At 37.0% G+C, this 18,110-nt stretch overlaps 1 long non-coding RNA gene across 1 annotated transcript in view; it reads left to right on the forward strand.

The window, feature by feature from the left end:
- Positions 1–1,515: 1,515 nt before the first annotated feature.
- Positions 1,516–18,110, forward strand: part of LOC144340724 (uncharacterized) — a 32,852-nt gene continuing 16,257 nt past the window's right edge. The window contains exon 1 of the long non-coding RNA XR_013417011.1: positions 1,516–1,622. This is a non-coding gene — a long non-coding RNA (uncharacterized LOC144340724). The remainder of the gene's footprint in view (positions 1,623–18,110) is intronic.

An 18,110-nucleotide genomic window follows, 5' to 3' on the forward strand; every position in this document is an offset into this window, starting at 1 on the left:
CTGTGGTATTCTATCAGTTTGAAACAAAGTCCAAGATATTTCAGGGACAACTGCCACTTTTCGTTGATTAACAAAAATGGCAATTAGGGACACCAATTAGCCAGAGTGTCAGTTTAATTAGATGAAATAATTATTTTCTGCAGGGCTTGGAAAAAACATGAATAACCACTTCTTAAACTACTGAACAGTTTGAGGAGGACCAATTTGGAATTACCGGTTCCTATTTCTTCCCATTTTTTTTTTCCAAATATATTGGACACAGAGTGAGCACCAGTACCAGAAAGTTAGCAGAAAACACCAGTTAGCAATGCCCCACCAACTGTAGAGAAATGAAAATCATCAGAGGAGGTTCAAAGGTTTTGATAGTTTTTTTGAAAAACGGTTCCTAAATTACTAAACTGCTCAATGATCTAATCCTCTTTTATAAATATACAACTGGGAAAGGCCAAGAAAATCAAAAGACAACTGGATTCCAAGCCCAATTGACTGCCAGGCTTTCATGTTTTCCTAGAACTCAGTGTAGACACGGTGAGCAAACCTTCAGGGCTTGATACATGGTCCAGTGTGAGCCTTGTCTTGCCTCTGCTGACCATATTACACAATTTCTTATTCACCCAAGTGCTGGCTTTGTGGCTGTAGAGACTGAACTATATCAAAGGAAAATAAATAAAGGTCATCTGTGAGCTCATCTGACTGAAAGGGAAAGCCTGTATCCTACTCACAAGTTTGGGTCTCTGGGTTAAAAATAGTAGCACTGACAAAGAAAATGCAAATGGATGACCATAATCTACTCATTAACCTGAATACTGGAATAAAATATTATATGGCAAGTGAGAATGGTGGGTGGCCATAAAAGATTCCCTGTTTTATCACACAATAAGTCTCAGCAACAAAGATTCAAATGTCCTTTCCTGTTGCTTTATTTATAGGTCATTAAACTATTCCCCTGAAGGAGTTCAGCAGGATTTGGGGTAAAATACATCCCTGAAGGAATTATGACACAGAGTTAGCCTCAGTTCTCTTGCCAAGGAAGAGCTTTGGGTAACACACACACAGGACACAAGTCAATATCTCCTCTACAGGTGAGGGAATCCAGGGGAAAATCCAATGGATTGGTACGTAACTAAAGGAAGAGTCATGGGTTTTATTCGCTGAGCTACTTCTCAGCATATGGTCTCTAATCAAGAGTGAAGAGCTGTTTGCAGCAAAATTACTACAACTAGCTGGAGAGAAGAAATCAAGGACTAGCTCTTTATTATTTGCAAGGCAATCTCTCAAATAGAGAGCCATAGCTGAATTCTGTTAAATATAATGAAGAAATGTATGTGTGAATAAAGGAGACGAAGAATCCAGTAGGTAATGCTTTTTAGTACACTATAAAGTTAAATCTTAATTGCTTTGGAGATAGAAAAAGGAGTCAAGACAACACTGAAATTGGTGTTCAGTATCCCACTTAATAATTGACTACTGCAAAGGAAAAGTTAGGAGAGTCACTACTGCTTTTCATTCTACCAGGCTGGCATAAGCAACACTGTGAGGCCAGAGTCAAGGTGAGAAGACCTCAAAGAAAGAAAACCCAGAGAACTGGAAAACTCCTGGAAAATTGATAATAGCTGACCAAGGTAAGTCAGCCTCCTATCCATTGGTAGAAAATCATAGGATTATTTCATAGGGAAGAAGATGAGTTAGACTGGGATATAAGAAAATAACCTATGCTCACTGGAGAATACGGAGGAAAAATTTCCCCTCATACTCAAATGTCTAGAAAGAGCATGAAATGGTACCTAAGCAGAGGTTGGAAACCAGTGATCATAATAGATTGGGGAGTAAGGAAGGAAAATCAAGCACTGAGGCACAGGGGGTGATAAGAATGTGTTTGTACATGAACATAGGTCTTAACAACTGTGCAAAACTGTTTAAACTGAAGGAATTACAGAGATGACCTGGAGACCAATAATAGCATAATAGTTCAATATCTAATTCTATAGAGAGAAAAGACTTTCATCAGAGGAACAAACTTAGAAAAATAAGTGATAGCAAGTATCAGATGAAAAAGATATTGGAAATTTAAAAATAGCAGCATTTTTAAATAATTGATGAGCAAAAGAAAAAAATAAATTGTACTGAAAATTAGAAAATACTTGGAAAAGAATACTAATAAGCTTACAATATAACAAAACTTATGATATACTGGTTAAGTGTTACTTAGTGTGTTACCTACAACCTTAACTGCTTAGAGAAAAAAGTTAGAATAAAAATCATGAGTTAAGGGTTATACTTATGAAATTAGAAAATAGCAATAGATTAAATTCAAAGTAGAAAGTAGAAAGAATGAAATAAGTATACTACTAAACATTATTAGGTGTAATATTAAATATTATTAAATAGAAAGCAAAGATAAGATATAATCAATTAATTTAAATTACGGGTCTTTGAAAAGTCTAAGAGAGTAGACATGTGTGACAAGAATTATCAAGAAAAATCATGTTTGCAATGATAAAATAATCATAACTACAGATAAAGCAGAAATTTTAAACACGATAAAAGAATATTACTAATGACCTTATACTAACAAGTGTAAAATTTTAAACAAAACGTTTCTAGAAAAATAACTTACTAAAGGTGAATCAAAATGAAAGAGAAAACATGAAAGAAGCTACAGTAATAACAATTACATCAGTCATTAAAAATTTGTAAACTTCAGCTCTGAGAGAAACAGAGACCAGATTTACCCTATTTCTGAAAACGACAACAACAACAAAAAAACAAGACAGAGTTATTGAACAATAACATGCAAGACATTGTCCTGAGCTCTATGATTGGCCTAGTTGACTGCCAAGATAAAGTTTCCAGGTCACACTGCAGAGAGGGAAAACTCAGTCATAGCAAAGCAGTCTCCCTGAGTCAGGAAGATAAAGCTTGGAGTCCTTGGATACCAAGGTGTCTAGAGTTTGAAGTGAGGAGTAAGATAGAGGAGAGACCTATACAGAAACTCCAGAGACCTTCAGAGATTCCTCCTTGAATATTTAGTTTATGATCAGTGCATGCATGAAAGTAAGCAAACTATCCAAATCAAGGTAGAAAACCACATAAACAAATTACAAAGAATAGTGCTTTAGACTCATGCAGAGCAGAGAATAATGGACTGTTTCCAGGTGCCAAAGTGGAAAATCTTATAATTCACAGGGCATCAATTAAAGAAAGGTCTTGCCCCAGTAGCAGGGTTAAATTAATCATAGACTAACTACTGCTGCTCTGGTCCTGCCTAACATATCTTAAGAGCATAACCTAAGAGGATTAAGCTATTCCAAAGTAATTTATCTGCTTCCCAGAACAAATCTCAAAGTCTGGCACCCAAACATAAATTATCAAGGATGCAAAGAAGTTGAAAAATACAGCCAATAATGAGAAGAAAAATAAAAACTGACAGAGAAATGACACAGATTATAAAACTAGTAGATAAGGACATTAAAAGTTATATGTAACTGAATTCACACATTCAAGAAGCTAGGGCAAAGGTTGAATATGCATGGATAATGTAAAAAGACCCAAGCCAAATTCCTAAAGATAAATCATACAATGTTCAAGATAAAAATACACTTGGTCAGATTAAAGGCAGATTGCATGCTATAAAATGGAAGATTAATTAATTCTAAGACATAGCAATAGAGGCAGGGCACAGTGGCTCATACCTATAATCCCAGTGCTTTGGGAGGCTGAGACAAGAGAAACACTTGAAGTCAGGAGTTTGAGACCAGCCTGGGCAACAGAGTGAGACTCTGTCTTTAAAATAAAACTTTTAAAAACCAAATACAGAGACATAGCAATGGAAACTATCCAAAATAAAATACACAGAACGCCCACCCTCCCAAATCGACAAGATTTAGGCTGTGGAACAACCTAAAACAGTCCAATGTACCTGTAGTTAGAATGTCCAAGAGGGTGAGGCCAGAAACAGTATTTTAAGAAATAATGGCTGAGGGAGGAGATGGAGCAAGATGGCAGAATAGAAAGATCCACCAATTGTTCCCACTCCCCAACTGCAAGGACACCAAGTTAACAACTATTTACACAGAAAAAAAAAACCATCAGAAGAATCAAAATTCCAGCGAGTACTCTTATTACCTGGTTTTAACTTCATATTGCTGAAAGAGGCATTGAAGAGAGAAAAAACAGTCCGGAGTGGTAGATGCCACTCCTCCTCAAATCCCAGTTGGTAACATCGTACAGTGTCTCTGAGCACTGGGGGAAGAAAGAACACAGCACTTGTGAGGCATTGAACTCAGTGCTGTCTTGTTGGAGCAAAAAGGAAAATCAGACCAAACTCAACTGACACCTGCCTGTTGAGGGAACATTTAAATCAGCCCTAGCCAGAGGGGAATCGTGGACCCTAGCACTCTGAACTTGAGAGCCTGCAAGCCTTGCCGCCAAGAGCTACAGTGGCTCTGTGTCTCCAAGTAAACTTGAAAGGCAGTCTAGGCTGTAAGGATTGCAATTCTTATGTCCTAGTGCTGAACTAGGCCCAGAGACGATGGACTGGGGAGGCACACAACAGACTAAGACACCAGCTGGGGCAGCCAAAGAAGTGCTAGCATCCCCACTCCCCTAATCCCAGGCTGCACAGCTCACAGCTCCAAAAGAGACCACTTTCTTCCACTTGAAAAGAGGAAGATGAAGAGTGTGGAGGACTTTGTCTTGCATCTATGATAACAGCTTAGCCACAGCAGGATAGTGCACCGGTCACAGTCATGAGGCCCATTATCAGGTCCTGGCTCCCGGATGACATTTCTGGACATACCCCGGGCCAGAGAGAACCGCTGCCTTGAAGGGAAGGACTCAGTCCTGGCAGCATGTATTACTTGCTACATGAAGAGCCCTTGGGCTCTGAATAACCAGCAGCAATACCCAGGTACTACATCTAGGGCCTTGGGTGAACCTCTGAGACTTGTTGGCTTCAGGTGAGACTCAGCACATTCAGCTATGGTGGCTGCTGGGCAAAACTTCCTCTTGAGAAAAGCAGAGAGAAAAGTAAAAGGAACTTTGTCTTGTACCTCAGGTACCAGCATGGCCACAGGGAGGCGGGGCACCGAGAGGGTTCTTGGAGTTCCCAATTCTAGGATTTGCCTCTTGGATGGTGTGTCTGGACCTGCTGTGGACCACAGGGGAGCCCACCACCCTGAAGGGTGAGTCCCAGGCCAGGCAGCACTCACGACAAGCTGACTTAAGAGATGTTGGGCCTTAAGGGAACATTGGAGGCAGTCTGGTAGTACTCCTCATGGCCTGGAGTGGTAGGGGCTCTTCTGCCTTTAGAAAGGTTAAGGAAGAGTGGGAATGACTGCATCTTGTGGTTTGAGTGCCAGCTGAGCCTCAATACAATAGAACATCAAGCCAACTTCTAAGGGTCTTGACTCTAGTCCCTGACTCCAGGACTACACTTCTAGACCCACAAGGGGTCTGGGGAACCTCAGTGCCCTGAAGGGAAGGACACAGGCCTGACTGGCTTTGCCACTTGCTGATTGTAGATCCTGAGGGTCATGAATCAACATAAGTAGTAGCCAGGAAGTGGTTACAGCAGGCTTTGGGTGAGACCCAGCACTGTGCTGGCTTCAAGTCTGACTCAGCACAGTCACAGTGGTAGTGGCCGAGGGGTGTTTGTGTTATCCATCTCCAGGTTTAGGTGGCTCAGAACACAGAGAGAGACCATGTATGTTTGGGGAAAAGTAAGGGAAGAGAACAAAATCTCTGCCTGGTAATTCAGAGAATTCTCTAAAGTCTAGTTCAAGACAATGAGGCAGTGCCTCTATGAGTCTACGAGAACCACGGTGTTCCTGGGCTTGGGGCTTAGCGGACAACACCCAAGTATTTTCATATATCTGGAAAGCTTTTTCAAGAACTACGGGTACAAATAAGTTCAGACAGTGAACATTACAATAAATACCTAACTCTTCAATACCCAGACACTAAAAAAAAAAAAAAAAAAAATCTACTAGCATCAACATCATACAGGAAAACATGACCTCACCAAATGAACTAAATAGGCACCAGGGACCAATTCTAAAGAGACAGATATATGTGAGATTTCAGGTAGAGAATTCAAAAGAGCTGTGTTGAGGAAACGCAAAAAAATTCACAGAGAAGAAATTCAGAATTCTATCAGATAAATTTAGCAAATAGATTGAAACAATTGAAAATAGTGAAGATGAAATTCTCGAGCTGAAAAATGCAACTGGCATACTGAAGAATGCATCATAGTCCTTTAATAGCAGAACAGATCAAGCAGAAGAAAGAATTAGTGAGCTTGAAGGCAGGCTATTTGAAAATACACAGTCAGAAGAGACAAAAGAAACAAGAATTAAAAACAATGAAGCTTGCCTACAGGATCTAGAAAACGGGCTCAAGAGGCAAATCCAAAGTTTTTTTTAACACCCCACTTTCAGCGTTGGACAGATCTTCCAGACAGAAAGTAAACAAGGAAGGATCAGACTTGATCTGCACTATGGACCAAATGGATCTAATAGATATTTACAGTACATTTCATCAAAGGGCTGCAGTGTACACATTCTTTTCCTCCGCACATGGATTATTCTTAAGGATAGATTATAGGTTAGATGTCAAAACAAGTCTTAAAGCATTCAAAAAATTGAAATAATATCAAATATCTTCTCTGGTCACAATTAAATAAAACTAGAAATTAATAACAACAGGAATTTTGGAAACTATACAAAAACATGGAAATTCAGCAATATGCTCCTGAATGACCAGTGGGTCAATGAAGAAACTAAGAAGAAAATTTAAAAATTTCTTGAAACAAATCATAATGGAAACATAACATGCCAAAACCTATGGGATACAGCAAAAGCAGTACTAAGAGGGAAGTTTATAGCTATAAGTGCCTATATCAAAAAAGAGGAAAAACATCAAATAAACAACTTAATGATGTATCTTAAAGAACCAAAAAAGCAACAGCAAACAAACCCCAAATTAGTAGAAAAGAAGTAACAAAGATCCGAGCATAAATAAACAAAATTAAAATGAAGAAAACAATATAAAAGATTAATGAGACCAAAAGTTGGTTTTTGAATAGTTAACTAAAATTGACAACTTTTAGTTATACTAAAAAACAAAGATAGAAGAAATTAAAAAATCAGAAATGAAAAGGGAGATATTACAACTGATACTGCAGAAATTCAAAGGATCACTAGTGGCTACTATGAGCAACTACATGCCAATAAATTGGAAAATCTAGAAGAAATGAACAAATTCCTAGTTACATACAACTTACCAAAATTGAACCAGGAAGAAATCCAAAATCTGAACAGACCAATAACAAGTAATGAGATTAAAGCTATAATAAAGTCTCAGAGTAAAGAAAAGGCCGAGATCTGATGGCTTCACTGCCGAATTCTACCAAACATTTGAAGAAAAACTGATATCAATCCTACTCAAACTACTTTGAAAAACAGAAGAGGGAATACTTCCAAACTCATTCACAAAGCCAGTGTTACCCTGATATCATAAACAGATAATGACATATCAAAAAAAAAAAGAAAAGAAAAAAGAAAAGAAAATAAAACTATAGTCTAATATCTCTGATGCATATTGATGTAAAAATCCTCAACAAGGTACTAGCAAACTGAATTCAACAATACATTAGAATGATCATTTATTGCGACCAAGTGGGATATATCCCTGGGATGCAAGAATGATTAAACATGTACAGATCAATCAATGTGATACCTTATATCAACAGAATGAAAGATAAAAAACCATATGATTATTTCAATTGATGCTGAAAAAAAATTTGATAAAATTCAATACCCCATCATGGTAAAAACCCTAAAAAAAACTGAGGATAGAAGCAACATACTTCAACATAATAAAAGTCATATACAACAGACCCACAGCTAGTACACCAAATGGGGAAAAACTGAAAGTCTTTCCTCTAAGATCTAGAACGTGACAAGAATGCCCACTGTCACCACTCTTATTCAACATGGCACTAGAAGTCTTTGCTAGAGCAATCAGACAAGATGAAGATATAAAGGTAATCCAGGTTGGAAAGGATAATTTGCAAATTATCCTTGCTTGCAAGTGATATGATCTTATATTTGGAAAAACCTAAAGACTTCACCAAAAAACCATTAAAACTGAAAAATAAATTCAGTAAAGTTGCAGGATACAAAACCAACAAATAAAAATCAGCAGCATTTCTATATGTCAACAGTGAACAATATGAAAAAGAAATTTAAAAGTACCCTCATTCACAATAGCCACAAATAAAATTAAATACCCAGGAATTAACTAAATAATTGAAAAAATCTCTGTATCAAAAATTATAAAACATTGATGAAAGAAATTGAAGAGAACACCAAAAAATGGAAAAGTATCCTATGTTCATGGATTGGAAGAATCAATATTGTTAAAATGTCCATACTGCCCAAAGCAATCTACAGATTCAATGAAATCCCTATCAAAATAACAATGACATTATTTATATGAATAGGAAAAGAAAATCCTAAAGTTTATATGAAACCACAAAAGCCTCAGAATAGCCAAGACTATCCTAAGCAGAAAGAACAAAACTGGAGGAATCACATTACCTACTTCAAATTGTACTACAGAGCTATAGTAATCAAAACAGCATGGTACTGGCATAGAAACAGATACATCAGCCAATGGAACAGACAGAGAACCTAGAAACAAATCCACACACCTACAGTGAAATGGTTTTCAACAAAGAAGCCAAGAACATACACTGGGGAATAGGCAGTTTTTTCGATAAATAGTTCTGGGAAAACTGGATATCCATGGGCAGAAGAATGAAACCAGACCCCTATCTCTCACCATATACAAGAATCAAATAAAAATGTATTAAAGACTTAAATCTAAGACCTCAGACTATGAAACTACTACTAGAAAACATTGGGGAAAATCTCTAGGACATTGGTCTGGGCAAAAATTTCTTGAGTAATACCCCATAAGCACAGGCAACCAAAGGAAAAATGGACAAATGGGATTATATCAAGTTAAAAAAACTGCACAGCAAAGGACACACTCAACAAAGTGAAGAGACAACCTACAGAATGGTAGAAAAAACATTTGCAAACTACTCATCTGACAACAAATTAACAACCAGTATATATAGGAGCTCAAACAACTCTATAGGAAAAAAATCTTATAATCTGATTAAAAAGAATAGGCAAAAGATTTGAATGGACATTTCTCAGAAGAAGACTTACCAATGGTAAACAGGCATATGAAAAAGATGCTCAACATCATTGATCATCAGAGAAATGCAAATCAAAACTACAATGAGATACCATGTCACCGCAGTTAAAATGAAATGTATTTTATTCAAAAGACAAGCAATAACAAATGCTGGTGAGGATGTCAAGACAAAGGAGACCTTGTGCACTGTTCATGAGAATGTAAATTAGTACAGCCACTATGGAGAACAGTTTGGAGGTTCCTGAAGAAACTGAAAATAGAGTTACCATATGATCCAGCAATCCAACAGCTGGGTATATACCCAAAGAAAGGAAATCAGTATATTGAAGAGATATCTGTACTCCTATGTGTTACAGCATTGTTTACAACAGCTAAGATTTGTAAGCAACCTAAGAGTCCACCAACAAATGAATGGATAAAGAAAATATGGTACATATACACAATGAAATACTATTCAGCCATAAAAATGAATGAGGTCCAGTCATTTGCAACAATATGTATGGAACTGGAGATCACTATGTTAAGTGAAAGAAGCCAGGCACAGAAAGAAAAACATTGCATGTTCTCACTTATTTGTGAGATCTAAAAATCAAAACAATTAAACTTACTGACATAGAGAGTAGAAGGATGGTTACCAGAGTCTGGGGAAGGTAATGGGGAATTTGGGGGATGTGGGGATGGTTAATGTGTCCAAAAAAAGCTAGAAAGGATGAATATTTAATAGTACAGTAGGGTAACTAAAGCCAATAATAACCTAATTGTACATTTTTAAATAAAGAGTTTTGCTTGCGGGGATAGATATCCCATTCTCCATGATGACCTTATCTCACATTGCATGTCTGTCTCAAACATCTGATGTATCCCATAAATATATTCCCATAAAAATTAAAAATAAAATAATGATTGAAATTTTTCCAAATTTGATCAAACTAATCATAAAATCTGGCAGGAAGGAAATCAATTAGGTACAGAGAAACAAATATTAAAAGATATTATTAGATTTTTTATTAGAAATCATAAAAGCTAGAATAAAATAGAACATCTTTAAAGCAGCTAAAGAAAAAAACTGTCAAACTAGAATTTTTTACCCAGCAAAAATATCTTTCAAATATATGTTACAGACATACAAAAGCTGAAATAATTCATCACCAGCAGACCTGCACTATAAAATATGTTTCTAAATAAAAGTTCTTCAAGCAGAAGAAAAATGATAACAAAGGAAACTTGGATCCTCATGAAGGAATAAAAAGCACCATAAATGCTAACTACATGAGTAAATAAAAATATTTTGCTATTACTTAATTTTCTTTAAAAGGTAATTGACTATTTAAACAAAAAAGTTTTATGGGGTTTATAACATTTTTAAATCTAAATGTATATAAAGTGTGAGAGCAACAGCAATATTTTCAAGAAAGGGAGAAATGGAAGTATACTGTTACAAGGTTATTATATCATAGATGAAGTAGTAAAATATTATTAGTAGAGATGATATTCTATTGCTCTTTCATGCTTCCATATTTATCGGCTTTGCCAAGAATGCAAAGTTCTAATCACTTTCTTCCCAGGTTATGATGGTGTTTGCAGCAAGCAATATTGAGGAATGAGGTAAAGTCTTCCTCTGGGAGGAAGGGTTGTCTTGTTTATTGCTTGCTATAAAATATTGTGTTCCCCAAGTTAAATATTTTTCTCCTATAATGCGAACCACTGACTGTGCATGCATTCATGTCACCCCACTGACCCCTGTGAGACTTGGGAGGTAAAAGGAACCAACACAAACATGTTGATGCTCATGCTGCCTGCTGTGCCATAAGTAATAGTCCATCACCTCCGACCTCAGAGTCTCATACCTCCTTTCAGTATCTATGAAACAATAACAGGATAATTTATTTATTAGCTTTTAAGTAGGATAAAATAACATTTAAGACCTGACAAATAACACTTGGAATTGACTGTGATAAGTTAAAGATGTGTACTACAAACCTTTAAAGCAATCAGTAAAACACTTACAGCTAATAAACCAAGAAAGGAAATAAAAGAAATCACAAAAGGCAATTGATCTAACGGAATGCAGAGAAGAAGGAAAAGAAGAGCCAAGGATGATGAGACAGGAATAAATATAAGATGATAAATTTAAATCTAACCATATAAATATTGTTTTTAAATGTAAATAATCTAACTACATCAATTTAAGGTTGGAACTGCTCAAACTGAGTAAAATAAGACCCAGCCACATGCGGTCCATGAGAAACAAATTTCATGTGTAAAGAAACAAATAAACTAAAAGTAAAAGGGTGGAGAAAGATATGCAACAAAAACACTAATCAAAAGACATTTTCAGTGGTTACATGTCAGACTAAGTAGATTTGCAGTGGTTACCTATCAGGCTAAGTAGATTTAAGACCAAAGAATACTATCAAAGATAGAGGATTATTTTATAATAATAAATGGTTAAATTCATCATGAAAAGATTACAATTCCAAACATTTATTAATCAAACAACAGACCTTTAATATACATGAAGCAAGAACTGATAGAAAAAAGAAGAAATAGAAAACTCTGCAATTATGCATGGATATTTTTAGCACCTCTACTTCAATAATTGATTTTAAAAGCAGATGAAAATCAGTAAGAATACACAACTCTTGAAGAGTGCTATCAACTAACAACATCTAATTGACATTTATGGAACACTCCACTTAATAGAAGATTAAACATATTTTCAAGTGCACACAGAATGTTTACCAAGAAAGACATTCTGGACCATGAAAAAAGTCTCAATGAGTTTAAAAAGAGTCAAGTTTACAAAGTGGGTTCTCTGACCACAATGAAATTTAACTAGAAATCAATAATAGAAGCATATCTGGATAATCCCCAAATGCTCAGAAATGAAATTACACTTTTCTAAATAACTCAGAGGTGAAAGAATAAATCAGAAGAGAAATTAGAATGTATTTGAACTGAATAAAAATGAAAAATAAAATAAAAATTTGAGGGATGCAGCTGGAGTAGAATTTAGAGAGGTCTATATTAGAAAGGAAGATGAATCTCAAATACTGATTTTAGCTTCTCCTTTAGAAAAGAGAAAAAGAAAAACAAATTAAATGAAAAGTAAAGAGAAGGAAATAATAATAAAAATCACAGCTGAAACTGACTAGATAGAAACATAACAACACAGAAAATCAGCAAAACCAAAAACTGCTGTTTGAAATAATTACTAAAATTGATATGCTCTAGCCAGGTTAATTGGGAATCATGAAAGAGAAAACACAAAGTATAAGTATCAGGAATGAGACAAGTCACATCACTATAGTTTCAACAAATATTAAAAGTATAATAAAAATATAATAAACAACTTTATGTCACTACATCTGACAACTTCAATGAAATGGATAAATTTCTCTGAGGACAAAAACTTAAAAATCTTATTTGGTAATTCATATGTCCTTTTATGACATATATTTCAAGTCCTTGCTCATTTATTGTGTGTTGTTTCTCATTTTATTATGGGTTATAGGGGCTCTTTATAAATTTTGCAAGCAAATTAGTAAAATCAGAAATAAAAGGGAATTAATATGAATATTGGAGATATAAAAATAATTATAAGAAAGAACAATGAACAATTATATCTCAAAATTTAAATGAAATGGGCAAATTTGGGACCAGATGTGGTAGCTCATGGCTATAATCCCAGCACTTTGGAAGGCTGAGTTGAGAGGATTGCTTGAGGCCAGGAGTTTGAGACCAGCCTGGGCAACATAGCAAGACTACATCTCTGCAATTAAAAAAAAAAAAAAAATCCATTGAAAAACACAAACTACCAAAACTGACTCAAGAAAATAGAAAATCTGAATAGGCTTGTAACAAAGAGTTGGAATGATGATCAAGATGGCCTTAACATTACCCTCAGCTTCACTAAACTTTAAATAAACTTCTTTCTCACTATATGCCCCTGAGGTTCCTTTTCTTAGAAATTTTATTCAGAAAACTTGTAATTATAAATTCTTTATCTGCTTCTTTGAAGATGTAATTTTTTTCCAACCTCTTGCCAATTATATATTTCAGGAATATCTTTCTCAAGGAACTGGGACCCATCTCTCTGAAATGTCATCGTCCAATAAAAAAGTGTTGCTATCTCCCAGTTTCTGAGGGAGGGCAGAAGTAGGATACCTTGCTCCACATTGTGAAGCTACTTTCTGTTATAAAGATAGGAGAAGGTTTACTTTTTCTCTGGGAAAAACCAATTAGCAAACACTAATGGCCTATAATCCCCCTGGCCTTCTCCAGCACTGAAAACATTTCCAGACCTTTCTCTTGAAGGAACCAGGTATCCAGATGTGTTCTGTGCCCTCTGCCCTATGCTGGCACTAGTATCAGAATAAAAACAACTGCTGTCTGTCTGCTCATCTTGTCCGGCACATTTTTTTTCTTTAATAGTTAGCAATAACAATGAAAAAATTTCCACAAAGAAAAGCACAGGACCAGATAGCTTCAATAACAAATTTTATCAAACGTTTAAATAAAAATTAATACCAATCCTTCAAAAACTGTATTAGATAAATACATGAAGAGCCCTTTTATAGGAATATTATGAGGACAGTATGACCCTAATTCCAAGGCAAATGATATTACAAGAAAAGATAACTACAGATTAAAATGCCTTAGAACTATAGATACAATAGGGGCCACCCAAGATGGCTGAATAGGAGCAGCTCCAGCCTCCAGCCTCCAGCTCCCAGCATGAGCGACACAGAAGACGGGTGATTTTTGCATTTTCAACTGAGGTACCAGGATCATCTCACTGGGGCATGTCAGATAGTCGGTGCTAGTCAGTGGGTGCAGCCCAACCAGCAAGAGCTGAAGCAGGGTGAGGCATCACCTCACCTGGGAAGTGCAAGTGGGAAGGGAATTCCTTTTTCTAGCCAAGGGAACCTGAGACACACAACACCTGGAATATTGGGTAACTCCCACCCTAACATTGCACTTTACCAAGGGTCTTAGCAAACTGCACACCAGGAGATTATATCCCACACCTGGCCCAGAGGGTCCCACGCCCACGGAGCCTCCCTCATTGCTAGCACAGCAGTCTGATATCTAACTGTAAGGTGGCAGCAAGGCTGGGATAGGGTGCCCACCATTGCTGAGGCTTAAGTAGGTAAACAAAGCCGCCTGGAAGCTCAAACTGGGTGGAGCCCACTGCAGCTCAAGGAGGCCTGCCTGCCTCTGTAGACTGCACCTCTGGAGACAGGGCATAGCTAAACAAAAAGCAGCAGAAACCTCTGCAGATGTAAATGTCTCTGTCTGACAGCTTTGAAGAGAGCAGTGGTTCTCCCAGCACAGAGTTTGAGATATGAGAACAGACAGATTGCCTGCTCAAGTGGGTCCCTGACCCCTGAGTAACCTAACTGGGAGATATCCCCCAATAGGTGCAGACTGACAACTCACACCTCAAACGGCTGGGTACACCTCTGAGACAAAGCTTCCAGAGCAAGAAACAGACAGCAACACTTGCTGTTCAGCAATATTCTATCTTCTGTAGCCTCCGCTGCTGATACCCAGGCAAACAGAGTCTGGAGTGGACCTCAGGCAAACTCCAACAAACAAACAACAACAACAAACAAACAGCTGAGGGTCCTGACTGTTAGAAGGAAAACTAACAAACAGGAAGGACACACACCAAAACCCCATCAGTACATCACCATCATCAAAGACCAAAGGCAGATAAAACCAGAAAGATGAAGAAAAAGCAGTGCAGAAAAGCTGGAAATTCAAAAAATCAGAGCACATCTTCTCCTCCAAAGGAACACAGCTCATCACCAACAACAGAACAAAGCTGGATGGAGAATGACTTTGACAAGCTGAGAGAAGAAGGCTTCAGTCGATCAAACTTCTCAGAGCTAAAGGAGGAACTACGTACCCAGTGCAAAAAAACTAAAAAGCTTGAAAAAAGAATGGAAGAATGGATAACTAAAATAACCAATGCAGAGAAGTCCACAAACGAACTGATAGAGATGAAAACCATGACAAAAGAACTATGTGACAAATGCACAAGCTTCAGTAACCAACTCGATCAACTGGAAGAAAGAGTATCAGTGATTGAAAATCAAATGAATGAAATGAAGTGAGAAGTTTAGAGAAAAAAGAGTGAAAAGAAATGAACAAAGCCTCCAAGAAATATGGGATTATGTAAAAAGACCAAATCTACGTCTGATTGGTGTGCCTGAAAGTGACGGGGAGAATGGAACCAAGTTGGAAAACACTCTGCAGGGTATTATCCAGGAGAACTTCCCCAACCTAGCAAGGCAGGTCAACATTCAGATCCAGGAAATACAGAGAATGCCACAAAGATACTCCTCGAGAAGAGCAACTCCAAGACACGTAACTCTCAGATTCACCAAAGTTGAAATGAAGGAAAAAATGTTAAGGGCAGCAAGGGAAAGGTCGAGTTACGCATAAAGGGAAGCCCAGCAGACTAACAGCAGATCTCTCAGCAGAAACTCCACAAGCCAGAAGAGAGTGGGGGCCAATATTCAACATTCTTAAAGAAACGAATTTTCAATCCAGAATTTCATATCCAGCCAAACTAAGTTTCATAAGTGAAGGAGAAATACAATTCTTTACAGACAAGCAAATGCTTAGAGATTTTGTCACCACCAGGCCTGCCCTACAAGAGATCCTGAAGGGAGCACTAAACATGGAAAGGAATGACTGGTACCAGCCATTACAAAAACATGCCAAAATGTAAAGACCATCAATGCTAGGAAGACACTGCATCAACAAACGAGCAAAATAACCAGCTAATATCATAATGACAGGATCAAGTTCACACATGACAATATTAACTTTAAATGTAAATGGACTAAATGGTCCAATTAAAAGACACAGACTGGCAAATTGGACAAAGAGTCAGGACCCATCAGTTTACTGTATTCAGGAGACCCATCTCACATGCAGAGACATAGGCTCAAAATAAAGGGATGGAGGAAGATCTAACAAGCACATGGAAAACAAAAAAAGGCAGGGGTTGCAATACTAGTTTCTCATAAAACAGACTTTAAACCAACAAAGATCAAAAGAGACAAAGAAGGCCATTACATAATGGTAAAGGTATCAATTCCATAAGAAGTGCTAACTATCTAAACATATATGCACCCAATACAGGAGCACCCAGATTCATAAAACAAGTCCTTAGGAGACTTACAAAGAGACTTAGACTCCCATACAATAATGATGGGAGATTTTAATACCCCACTGTCAATATTAGACAGATCAATGAGACAGAAAGTTAACAAGGATATCCAGGAATTGAACTCAGCTCTGCACCAAGCGGACCTAATAGACATCTACAGAACTCTCCACCCCAAATCAACAGAATATACATACTTCTCAGCAGCCCATCACACTTATTCCAAAATTGACCACATAGTTGGAAGTAAAGCACTCCTCAGCAAATGTAAAAGAACAGAAATTATAACAAACTGTCTCCAGACCACAGTGCAATCAAACTAGAACTCAGGACTAAGAAACTCAGTCAAAACCGCTCAACTACATGGAAACTGAACAACCTGCTCCTGAATGATTACTGGGTACATAATAAAATGAAGGCAGAAATAAAGATGTTCTTTGAAACCAATGAGAACAAAGATACAACCTACCAGAATCTGGGACACATTTAAAGCAGTGTGTAGAAGGAAATTTATAGCACTAAATGCCCACAAGAGAAAGCAGGAAAGATCTAAATTAGACACCCTAACATCACAATTAAAAGAACTAGAGAAGCAAGAGCAAACACATTCAAAAGCTAGCAGAAGGCAAGAAACAAATAAGGTCAGAGCAGAACTGAAGGAGAGAGAGACCAAAAAAAAAAAAAAAAAACCTTCAAAAACTCAATGAATCCGAGAGCTGGTTTTTTGAAAAGATCATCAAAATTGATAGACCACTAGCAAAACTAATAAAGAAGAAAAGAGAGAAGAATCAAATAGATGAAACAAAAAATGACACAGGGGATATTACCACCGAAAACACAGAAATACAAACTACCATCGGAGAATACTATAAACACCTCTATGCAAATAAACGAGAAAACCTAGAAGAAATGGATAAATTCCTGGACACATACACTCTCCCAAGACTAAACCAGAAAGAAGTTGTATCCCTGAATAGACCAATAACAGGCTCTGAAATTGAGGCAATAATTACAGCCTACCAACCAAAAAAAGTCCAGGAACAGACGGATTCACAGTCAAATTCTACCAGAGTTACAAGGAAGAGCTGGTACCATTCCTTCTGAAACTATTCCAATCAATAGAAAAAGAGGGAATCCGCCCTAACTCATTTCAAGAGGCCAACATCATCCTGATACCAAAGCCTGGCAGAGACACAACAAAAAAAGAGAATTTTAGACCAATATCCCTGATAAACATCATTGCAAAAATCCTCAATAAAATACTGGCAAACCGAATCCAGCAGCACATTAAAAAGCTTATCCACCATGATCAAGTGGGCTTCATCCCTGGGATATAAGGCTGGTTCAACATACACAAATCAATAAATATAATCCAGCATATAAACAGAACCAAAGACAAAAACCACACGATTATCTTAATAGATGCAGAAAAGTCCTTTGACAAAATTGAACAGCCCTTCATGCTAAAAACTCTCAATAAATTCGGTATTGATGGAACATATCTCAAAATAATAAGAGCTATTTATGACAAACCCACAGCCAATATCATACTGAATGGGCAAAAACTGGAAGCATTCCCTTTGAAAACTGGCACAAGACAGGGATGCCCTCTTTCACCACTCCTATTCAACATAGTGTTGGAAGTTCTGGCTAGGGCAATCAGGCAAGAGAAAGAAATAAGGGTATTCAATTAGGAAAA

The sequence above is a fragment of the Macaca mulatta genome, chromosome 4 (genome assembly GCF_049350105.2).
Source record: "Macaca mulatta isolate MMU2019108-1 chromosome 4, T2T-MMU8v2.0, whole genome shotgun sequence".
In the NCBI taxonomy this organism is placed as follows: domain Eukaryota; kingdom Metazoa; phylum Chordata; class Mammalia; order Primates; family Cercopithecidae; genus Macaca; species Macaca mulatta.